A 12,304-nucleotide genomic window follows, 5' to 3' on the forward strand; every position below is an offset into this window, starting at 1 on the left:
ATGTTGAGAGAATCGGTAATCCGACGAACACGTTGTGTAGCACCTCACTCAGCTACTGACAGGCACCCACTGACGCGCTAGAAGATGGGGACAAAATTCACGCAAGCGCATAAAGTTTTCTTCCTTTACTGTGTAAGTGGCGCCGCGCTATCGTCTCTATTTATCAAATGTCGGATAATTTTTAGACAGACCTCGTATTCGCGCTTCAGCTCTATAGTTTCACGAGAGGTGACGGCTGTCATTCACTTTGTTTTTATGGAAAACCAGATCAACGAAGATATTCATATGCGCTTGCAGAATATCTGCAGAGACCTGGCAGTGAACAAATGCGCGGCGAGTCGTTGGGCGAGGCGTCCGTAATCACAGCAAAATCGCACAATCATTTGCGATCTCCCGTGTGCCGGTCGGCCGCACACAGCTGTTATTCCTGCAATGTTGGAACGTGCGGACACACTCACTTGAGGTTCTCGACGGATGCAAACGAACTATTTATTCTCCTTGATAACGCAAGGTCTCACAAAAGTCTACGCATCCGAGATCAGCTCATAAAACTTTATTGGGCTGTTCTTCCCCATCCACCCTTCAGGCCGGATCTCGCACCTTCCGATTTCCATCTGTTCGGCCCAATGAAGAATGCACTCCACGGGAAGCAATACGTGGATGATGGGGAGCTTACGATGCAGTACGACATTGCTCCAACCTCGACCGTGGTGGTATAATGCCGGTTATACAGGTCCTCCCATGAGGGTGGCGTAAAGCAGTCGCATTAAACGGAGATTATGTTGAAAAATAGGGTTTTGTAACCAAAAGAGTGCGGAGTAATATAGTGTATTGGAATCGTGAACAAAACCAACGTACTTTCTGAAAAAAATTACTTACTGAACGCCCCTTGTAAATAAGTGACTGCCGCAGAAAACTACTTTATTTATTTGTATTATCCACTGCTTCAGAATCGTGTTTGGACATGCTGCAAACACTTACAGACACATGAAAAGTAAAACGGCACGCGTTACACTCCCAGCTGTACATGCGCGGGTTGGGAGTGGGGACTGCAACACGGCTGGTGACCCAGTGGGCAAACACGCGCCGCGCCGGCGGCAACAATGCACAGGGGACCGCGCATCGATCCCCGCGGGACCCGCGCGCGCCTCTCCATCAATACGGCTGCGCCCGATCCGGGAGAAGAGGACCCACTCCGCCCTCTGGGAAGCCTCCACGTCGTTATAGCAAGGCGATATCATTTAAACACACTCACCGGGGAAAAAGATAGTTACCAACATTAAAGAGCACACTGGTCGTTTTTCGAGCCACTACAAAGTCTCTCGCGCTGGTGGCTAACTGGAGTAGCTGTGTGGATAGACATCGAACGGCTTCGGTCAGTAGCGACAGCTTCAACGGCAGAGCCAGCTATAGCTAGCAGGTGACTATGGATTCAGTGTGTCTTCGCCCTCGTAAACCAGGACTTCACAGAAAACGTGCGGCGCGAGTAGACGGTGAGTGTAGGCCTGCGAGCACTGTAGCCCTTCCGTCGACACATGGAATAAAGGTGGCGAGTCATGTGGAGACGTATAATCGAGGATATCTATCCTGAGGGAAATCCTTGGAGAAATCTAGACGTCTTTATATACCTATCACATCAGAGGTCGAAGAGACAAATGAAAATTTGTGCCAAGACTGCGACTCGAACCTAGGTCTCCCGCTCACTAGGCAGAAGGGTTAACAACGACGCCACCCTAGCACAGTGGCTTTGCACAATTGTTTGGATTACCCTAGCACGCCTCCCTGCTCAATCCTAACTCCCATAAATGCTTCAGCCAACTGGTATTCCCCCTATATTCCCCCTATACTCGAACAACATTGCACAGACTCTCAAACTGTGCTGGAATAGCACCTCATCATCGAACGAAACGGGGATCCTGCATGAAACTCAAGCATAGGTGCTGTCATGAAATGAAATTATATGGTTCCAGAGACCTTTTGAACTCTCAAACATCTATGAATGCAGACTGAAGCAGCAAATCAAAATTTCTACCAGGGGTGGGATTCGAACCCAGGTGTTCTGCTTGCTAGGCAGATGCGCTAACCATTTCGCCACCCTGGCACAATAACTTTGCAAACTGCACAGACTAATATCCTGAGTCCAAATTCTCATTCATGCCGCATCCCACCGTTTCGCGTTTGGGGAGAATACCAGTGGGCTGTGAATGAGAATTTGGAATGAGAAAAGAGGAGTGCTACAGTAGTCCGTGGAGTTGCGCAAAGCTCACTCGACTCGCCATTACTGCTATTAGATGGCATCTCTCTCACAACTGATTCACAGCTATTTCAAAGATGGTGTTTCTTCTGTGTTGTCGCGACCACGTGATGTGCGCGTTATTTCCCTCACTCCTTACGAGCGTGAGCAGACGCGAGATCTCTTGCTCAGAATCAGCGCGTTGATAAGGCCGTCGTGAACGAAAGCAAACGTAACATACCGAGTTAACGATTACAGTAATGCTGTAATATGTGACTGAGTATGGAATGATTTAAATTTATTGAGATGTCAAGTAAAGGCACTCTTTGCGTATCATATTGAAAGCTATGGTTGCTGGATATCGGACTTCTATCGAAACATCAACTCCCGTCAGTCAGTGCACCGAATATCTTCTTAGTGTGAACTCTGTGTCAGGCGGTCACGCAATCCTCCACTGTTGACGAAGTCAAGCCAGTGAAATGGTTTGTATGTGCTATCCTGTTGTACTGAAACATCTTAATAAGTTCAGTCTATGTGACAGAATGGCAGAATATAACACCGCGTAAGAAAAGTTGTAGTTAAAGGATATCACACGGGGACATTATGAACTTCCCGTCACCGATCTGCTTCATATTCGCAGGGTGTGTACGACACGAGTAGGACCTCAACATACATTAACGAAAAAAAAATATCGTAGCAGCAAAAAATACTCAATGTAGAGTAGTAAAATTTCGGCAATACATTTGACTCGGTAAAATATTTAGGTTATTAAAATTGCAAGACCACAGGTTAAGCGCGAGATAAGCTATTGCAAATGTGAAATGCTGGTACATTAACAATCGGCGTAACCGCCAGCGAGATGAATCCCGGCATGCAAACGTGCATGCATTGTGTTGTACAGGCACCGAATGTCAGTTTGTGGGATGGAGTTCCCTGCCTGTTGCACTTGGTCTGTCAAAACATGGGCGATTAATGCTGCCTGTGGATGACGTTGGAGATGTCGTTCGATCATGTCCCACATGTGCTCGATGGGACTGTTTTTTGTTGCTGTTGCTGCATCTGAAGGGCGCTCGAGATCGCGATGATCAGCGCCCGTACGGTGACTCTGTGAGGCGAATGGGGATAGCCTAAAATACAACATAAGAGCACATATGCTCTCTTGTACTCTTTTTTACATGAACACACATGACTCCTATGAACGGTACAATGGAACAAGCGAGTCAACGCAGACCATTACAAACAATGGTATCTAATTTGGACGGCCACGAAGAGGCAAATCCAGAAAAGAAGATTAGCGGATCATAAAAATAGTAACTGGATAAGCTAGTCGTCTCTAACATACTAAAAGGCAAACCTAAGAGCCTAGGTAGAAGAGGACACAAAAAAAACGAAATCATAAAACACGTGCCACATTCAACTAATTCTCATCTAAATTTGAGGGCAGAGCTGTCGGTAAACCAGCTTGAACTCTCTCGTCTGAGAAGGAAGCCATGGGGCTGTGTCCTACTGAATGTCGATGGGAGACCGATCTGGTGATGGAGTAGGCCAACGCAGCACAGCACTATGTGGGCGAGCGTTATTCTGCTGGAAAACAACCCATGGAATGCTGTTCATGACTGGTTGAACAATAGATCGAATCACCAGACTAACGTAGAAATTTGCAGTCACGTGTAGGGGATAGCCACGAGAGTGTTGTTACTGTCATACGAAATCGCACCCCAACTTTAACTCCAGGTGGAAGTCCAATGCGTGTAGCACGCAGACAAGTTGGCTGCAGGCCCTCAACTTGCCTCCTCCCAACCAACACACGGCCAACACTGGTGCCGAGGCAGAACGAGCTTTCATCAGAAAAAAACAACAGACCTCGACCCTGCCCTCCAATGAAACCACTTAGGTCGCAAATGGCGGTGGTTTTGGTTCAGTGCAATGCACACTACAGGGCATGGGACTTGGAGCTGTCCTTGAAGTAACCGATTTGTAACAGTTCGTTGTGTCACTGTGGTGCCAAGTGCTGCCCAAATTGCTACTGTAGATGGATTAATATGCGCCTGAGCCATACGCCGGCCACGACGGTCTTCCCGCTCGGTAGCGCCAAGTAGCCATCCGGAGCCCGGTCTTCTTGCGACCGTACATTCTCGTGAACACCGCTGCCAGCAATCGTGTACAATGGCTTCATTCCTGCCAAGTCTTTTTGCAATATCGCAGAAGGAACATCCAGCTTCTCGTGGCCCCATTTGCACGGCCTTGATCAAACTCAGTGAGGTGCTGAAAATGGCGTTTTTGTCACCTTAAAGGCATTGTTGACTAACATCAACTCCTGACGTCCAATCTCAAAGGCAACTGAATCTCACGACCGCTATAGTGTGTCTTTAAAGCAAACCTGACTGGCATCATCATACAGACGCTGTTAGCGCCACTCTTCAACGACTGGCATGAAATCGGAACACACATCACCGTTCAGATGTAGAAACACGCCTACCAACTTTCGTTTAGGTCGCGCAACTCCTTCTTGGCGTTGCAATTTTTTTTTGTCAGTGTATATAAAGAGGGAGACACAACTCTCAATCACCGAGAAAATCGAGTTTGAAAATTTTAGGCGTGCTTATACACTTCATATGGTTGCTACTAAACAAGGATTCCGCATCCGAACAATAAGCTTTTAGTTTCGTAAGCCTGAGACAGCACTTTCTTTTTTCTCCTTTCCCATGCAATTTTAACAACAGATATGGGTGGTACGCTACGAAAAACCGTTTATTAATGTAAACCAAGTTTGTTCTGCAATAGTCACATTCCAAAAACAACGCTAATGCAAAAATTAGGCGTTTATTACAAGTATTGTATGTAGCAATAATTATAGTTTTCCATCTGTCTGATCAGTTCATCCTGACTCGTGCAGTACTCCAAAGATTACGCAGTACAGCTGTTACAAATGTAGGTACAGTAATATGAATAAAATGGATTACTGAAATGACTGAAAGTTCTTGTGTATCCTTTTATTATTTCTTGCCTCCTTACGAAAACGTTTACTCCCTTTTGAGGATATAGATTACAAAAATAATAAATGAATTATTAAATATTGATAACTGTACTGTCATAATAAGTCTGTTGTTCGAATTACGTAGGAATGAAAAATAAATAAATACAGAGAATTGAACAGTGAATTACAGCTGGCAGGTTCGTTGCACAGACATAGCGCTTTTGAAATTACGAGCTTACTCCCTCAGGTGCGGATTCCTTCAAAACTAACGACCAAACAAAATACAAAGGGTGTAGGTGCAGATATTTTTATATGTGGCACCTTAATATGTACGCACATTAATTTGTTCGTTGTTCCTCCTCTGAACCAAACACTTACCACAAACACGTCACGAACTTTACAACAAGAAGTTACCGCATGGTCGTACTGCACCACTATGTGGGCTACGTCTGTCAGTATAGACTAACAGCTTCGCGTACACACTTTAACACATGACCTGATACCCAGAGGAAAAATAAGCATTAATGACTTGCCCTCGCGACATGTAACTGGAGGTACCTACCAACCTAAGAAATACTATTCCTAATAGTTACATTTATTAGTCTGAAAATGACGTAAATACTCATGTAATGTTTTCAGGTACACCGTCCTTAATCACCGACAGAAAATATCTGCGCTTATAAGCGTTCGGACAAACAAAAGATTACAATTCCAAGAAAACTGGACGACTTATTCGAAAGACAAAGCTTCACAAACTGAGCAAGTCAATAACTGTTTGGTCCAACCCTGGCCCTTATGAAAGCAGTACTGGACTTGTCATTGATTGATGAAGTTGTTGGTTGTTCTTCTGAGGGATATCGTGACAAAAGAGCTGGTTGGAACGCCCTGCCCATAATACTCCAAACGATCTCAGTTGGGGAGAGATTCGGCGAGTTTGCTGGTCAAAGCAGAATTTGGCAAGTACGAAAACAAGCAGTAGAAACTCACTATCTTGCTGAAATGTTAACTGAGGATGGCTTGCCACGAAGGGCAACAGGACGGGGCGTACAATATCTTCGACGTGCCACTGTGCTGTAAGAGTGCCGCGGATGACAACCACAGGAGTCCCGCTATGAAGAGAAGCGGCATTTCAGATCGTAACCCCTCTGGTTGTGATCCGCGGCACCCTCACAGCAGAGACGTACGTCGAGGATATCCTAGGCCCCGTTTTGTTGTCCTTCGTGGCAGCCATGCTGGGCTTACATTTCAGCAAGATAATGCCCGCATGCACACGTCGGGAGTTCCTATTGCTTGTCTTCGTGCTTTCCAAACCTTACTTTGGACAGCAAGGTCGCCGGATCTCTCTCCAATTGGGCTGGGTCCTCCACCTATCTCGGGATTCTGACGATCTAACGTCCCAATTGGACAGGATGTGGCACGATATCCCTCAGGAGGACATCTAACACATATGACAATTAACGCTAATCCTATTAACTGCTTGCATAAGGGCCAGAGGTGGACCAATGCGTTGTTGACTTGCTCAGTTTGTGAAGCTCTTTTTCATGAATAAATTTGCCAATTTTTCTGAATTTTGTAACCAATTGTTTGTCTCCACGTGTCCACCACATCTACCGATTTCCGTCTCATTCGCGTAATTTCTTTGCGGTACATCTTTATTTTTTTTTTTTCAAAATCATGTAAGAATGTTGCATGTATCACTTGTTTGGCAGAAATATCAGTTGTAGTAATGCAAACTATTCTGTCATGTTCGCTTACGAATGCTACTGCCATGCCAGTATTCTTCTTTCACGTAAATCATTCGCCATCGGAACTGAAGGACTGGCGTAGCAACGGTGCAGAGGAAAATATACTCAGAGTCAGTTATTGGGAGTAGGAAACAACAGTGGTAACAAAGGACCGCCTTTCTGGTCACAAACGCGCCAATCGTGCCTGACCAACTGCCGTGTCATCCATCCGCAAATGGCATAATCTGGATGCGGTATGGAGGGGTGCAAGGTCAGCACACCACACTTCAGACCGTTGACGGGTTATAGCAGAGCTGATGCCGTTACTACCCGGTCAGATAGCTCCTCAATTGGCATCACGGGGCTGTTTCTATCGCACTGTCTGGCACATTAGCTTCCGTTAATTGTCGTTCATACACAAATTTAACATGTTGCAGCTACATGTACAAGATGATGAATAGAGAACACCGACCTGAGGACAAATAACGGAAATTTCTGTTCAAAAGCAATTACCAATTCATTGTAGGCTTTGCACATATACTAAGCAGAGTTGGAACTGGATTATCTCTGCGGTCAGTCAGTTTGACATCGCTGACTGCTTTGCGTACTTGAATTGGTGCAGCTCTAAATGGGTATTGATAAATGTGATCATGTACACGCAGTTTTGCAGATAAGTAACATTTAAAAAAATGTGTTTTGAAAAAATGTAAGTGAAATATTTACTAAAAATTTTTCTGTTTTCCTGGATCGATTCTGCACATGATGGTAATTATTAATGGTCATTTACAAGAAGTGTGGAATGTAGGGTTAACTATAAAGAATCAGCTAGCATGGCAACAGTGAAATGCGGGACAGCCCTCGGTAGCTACTACTACAGAAAACATGACTACAGACAACATTCCTTTTCCATAAGTTCTACAGACTTCCATTAACAGAGAGGAATGAGATGTGTGACCAGAATGGTATTCGATACACTTTTCAACGTTCGCTAGTGCTGTTTTGCTTTATGTACTGAAAATCTAGCTTCTGTGTTACTGGGGAAACGTTACAGAAGTTGGGTAATGTAACAATAACCAGTGACGTCGAAAAGAGAACGCGGACATAAGAAGTAGGTGCCAAGAAAGAAGAGGGAGAAATTAAAAATAAAGAGGATCGCCCTTACTGCTAGTAAATTACTTGAATTCATGTAAAAATCAGTAAAAGCCATCACCGACGCACAAAGTAAGGGCCGTTAATGAACATCTCGGTGAAATAGAACAAAGGAGGCTTTCACGGTAAAAACAGTCTCTTCACTAGAGAGACAATGCAACTGCATGCGCATTATGGCCCACTAGAGCAACTAGCACCAGATACATTAGGACGATAAATTTGAATAAGCATCGTAACGGAGGAGATTAGTGTTTAACGTCCCGTCGACAACGTCGTCATTAGAGACGGAGCGCAAGCTCGGGGGAGGGAAGGATGGGGAAGGAAATCGGCCGTGCCCTTTCAAAGGAACCATCCCGGCATTTGCCTGAAGCGATTTAGGGAAATCACGGAAAACCTAAATCAGGATGGCCGGAGACGGGAAAGCATCGTAACATGCAACTGCGTTATTATTAACACAAATATTTTACGGATTATTTCTAGGTGCAGTAATTTATTAAATTTTCCGCACTTGAGTTTAAATTAGTATTAGCAGAGCTGTGGGAAGCATGCACAAGATCCAGCACAAGATAGATCGTATTCTAAAAATGACACCTCAAAAACTGATCATTACTTTTGTCGTCCCCTGAGATGCTAATATTTTTCCTCTGTATTTATTGCTTAATTTTACTGCCGTGACGCATTTTCTCATGTACTCTACTGAAAGATTTCTCTTGCTGAACATTCCAACGTTTCTAATGTTATCCTTCACTGACTTTCGTATAGAGAAAAAAATTCGAATATTATGAAAGAAAAGAAGTAATGAACGTAGTAAGTTTAGTGTTGACCTTCCTTGGTCACTAAAGATGGAACACAAGCTGCTATTTGGCAAGTATGTAGGAGATAGGACTTGGTCTTTCCAATGGAACTACTCAAGCACTCATCTTAAGAAGAAACAAGGATGAGCCTATTTTCCTTACGCAACTATGTACCAATGCTAAAAATTTGACGACCCTTCAGAACTGGAAGGAAAATAGTAATGCCAGTGCAGTTTCACAGCCGCTGATACAGAAAACTGATATTAATTTAGGCATTGTGGTTACAATTTAAAAAAAGACAAACCAAAACTATCCGATACGATTCAGTTTCTCTCTACGGAGACAATACTATTTACAATTTGATTTGTTCAGACAAAAAAATCACTCTTGGACTTCACGATTTTTCTTCGAAATTGTGCCCGGATCCTTGCTGTCGCTGAATTAGAGTGTACAGATATCGAGCTTGCCATTTTCAAACAATACTAATGACTAACAGCGTTATCTCCACCAGTAACCTATAGTAGCTGGTAAAGTATTTATGGATTCAAATGGTAACTTTTTTTAAAAGAATGAATTGTATTGTGGTTTATGCCTATATTGTTTCCAAGACGCGAAAGTTGCATGTAAGAAATGTAGTCACTCCTTTACAGTCTGCAGTAGCAAAACATAGTGGGAGCCGTTTTTTACGACGTTTATGAAGAAATGCCTGGTTTCAAGAGCAACTGTTAGATCTTCTTGGAGGATCCTTTGCGTACAACGTACGATCCGATACTACCTCTAAAACAGACGTGTGAAGAGCGTTTCAAGAAGCCCGTATACTGACTGAGCAGGCAAAAAAAGGTTATATTTTCGGCTGAAAGAATACTAACGCTTCCGGTATACATACTTTGAATCACGTATACTGTCTACACACAACTGAAGTATAGACTGGCACCGCGAATTATTTTGAAACTCACCTGAAAAATGTTCAGACATCTTTAACACTACCGACTCCTTAAATGAATACTTTCTGTTCTGGTAAGTTGAAACACAACTTCATTTGAGTTCCCAAAGTTCCGAAAACGTTTCGAAGCAAAATTTCATGAATTGCGTCAGAAAGTTGTAACTTACGGAACACGTCCAACATATGACAGGCTATGAAGTATTAAAATGTGACAGTTTTTGCTCTTTACGTTTTTAATCAATGGAATGTCCGATCCGATTTTAGTAGATTATGCCCAGGTCAATTCTACCATCAGATCCCCAGCGTTCTGAACGAGTTCAAATGGTTTACAAAATTTTAATATGTGCAGATGCGGATAAAAGACTTGCAGATAAACTAGCTGACGACGCGATAGCATTTTCCTTATCCGAGGAAACCACTGCATATTAGGCAGTGGTCACAGTACGTTGTTCCGTGCAACACAGATGGGTCGGATATCTCAGTTTCTTTTTAGACGCCGTCCTGATGCGTTAAGTGGAAGACTTGCTTTGACCTGTAGAATACCTTGCTAATCGAAGAACACGAAATTGTCAATCGAAAAAAAGAACGAGTAAAAACAGATCATATACCCAGCGCAGAAGACAGTCGATCTCATAAATACTATCGCAAATCGGAGGAAACATCTCTTTTAATTCACGTTTTAAGATGATACACGAATGTAAATAGCATGAGTGCGTCAAATCTTGTGAAAGATTAAGATGTTAAACCCTCAATAGCGTCAAGTTTATTTCTTCAGACACGTTGCGTTACCGCGTTACTGGCACGGTCGTCTGTCAGAATTACCGTGAATATTCACGGACATACATCATTACGAGAGAACACAAGGAGAGGAGCAATGTGGCTGCGTGAGGCTATATTTCGGAGACGCTGGCCGCCTCTGGCGCTCATGAAGAATAACGCGTGACCCACAAGCAACAGGTTCCCGCACTGCAAAAACGTGCTGCGCGTTTCGTTACACAGCGAGCGTGGGCCGGCGCGGAAATGAAGGAACGCGTAAACATCACACGGATCACGAACAGTCCCAACACCTGGTGGCTTTGCGCCATCTGCTCATTCAGCAGTGAACACACATGGCGCTAAACAACTTGCAGGACACATGCTTCCAGTCAGCTACAAACAAAAACGCGATTAACAAACAGTAAACTTCTCGTGCTCAGTTAGAAAGCTGAATGGCACTGCGCGTTTACTGAAACTTGCTGAATGACCAGCTCTTCTCTCGGACAGGATCGAGCGACCTGAAGCGATCCTTAAGGAACGGGACTTGGTTTCGCGAGGAGCCGTGTCCAAATCCCAATCCAGACAGCTTACGAAATGTCCCCTTAAGGTTTCTCCTTTCTATGGCAATTAAACATGATCTTAACATCGAACACTTAGATGTTGCCAAGGCTTTTGAACAAGATAAATTACATGATGAGATATGCGTGTAAGTGCCTAAAGTATACTGAGCCGACCTCCTAATACCGACTCTGACCTCCTTTTCCCAGCATAGTGCAGCAACAAGTTGAAAGTCCCTCTACAAAAATACCAAGCCATGCTGCCTCTATAGTCGTCCATACCTGCGGAAGTGTTGCCAGTATAGGATTTTGTGCACGAACTAACTTCTCGGTTACGTCTCATAAATGTTCGATGGGATTTATGTCGGGCGGTCTGGGTAGACAAATTATTCGCTCGACTTGTCCAGAAAGTTCCTCAAATCAACCGCGAACAATTGTGACCCGGTCACATGCCGCATTCTAAACCATAAAAATTCCATCGTTGTCTGGGACCGTGAAGTCCATGAATGAACGCAAATGGTCTCCAAGTAGCCCAACATAAATATTTCCAGTCAGATATCGGTTCAGTTGGAGCAGAGGACCCAGTACATTCCATGTAAACACAGTCCACACCATTATGGACGCACCGCCAGCGTGCGCAGTACCTTGTCAATAACTTGGGTTCATAGCTTCGTGGGGTCTGGGCCGCCACACTCGAACCCTACCATCAGCTCTTACCAACTGATATCGATACTCATCTGACCAGGACACGCTTTTCTAGTCGACTAGAGTCCAACAGATATGGTCATGGGCCCAGAAGAGAAGCTGCAGGCTGTGTCGCGCTGTTTAGCAAAGACACTCGCATCGGTCGTCTGCTGCCATAGACCACCAACGCCGAATTTCGCCACATTGACCCCAACGGATATGTTCATCATACGTCCCACATTGATTTCTGCGGTTATTTCACACAGTGTTGCTTGTCTGTTTAGCACTGACAACTCTATGCAAACGCCGCTGCTCTCGGTCGTTACGTGAGGGCCGTCGTCCACTGCGTAGTCTGTGTTGAGAGGCAATGCCTGACATGTGGTATTCTCGGCACACTCTTGACACTGTGGATATCGGAAAATTGAATTCCTTAATTATTCCCGGAATGGAATGTCTCTTGCGTCTAGCTCCAACTACGATTCCGCGT

The 12,304-nt window shown here is 44.3% G+C and overlaps 1 protein-coding gene and 1 non-coding gene across 6 annotated transcripts in view; both read right to left on the minus strand.

The window, feature by feature from the left end:
• Positions 1-12,304, minus strand: part of LOC126267309 (kalirin) — a 2,010,890-nt gene that overhangs the window by 1,791,969 nt on the left and 206,617 nt on the right. The gene's annotated exons all lie outside the window — the stretch shown is intronic.
• Positions 2,030-2,101, minus strand: Trnaa-agc (transfer RNA alanine (anticodon AGC)). Its single transcript has one exon. It is a non-coding gene; the product is annotated as a tRNA-Ala (tRNA).

Source organism: Schistocerca gregaria, chromosome 4 (genome assembly GCF_023897955.1).
Source record: "Schistocerca gregaria isolate iqSchGreg1 chromosome 4, iqSchGreg1.2, whole genome shotgun sequence".
NCBI classification, from domain to species: Eukaryota; Metazoa; Arthropoda; class Insecta; order Orthoptera; family Acrididae; genus Schistocerca; species Schistocerca gregaria.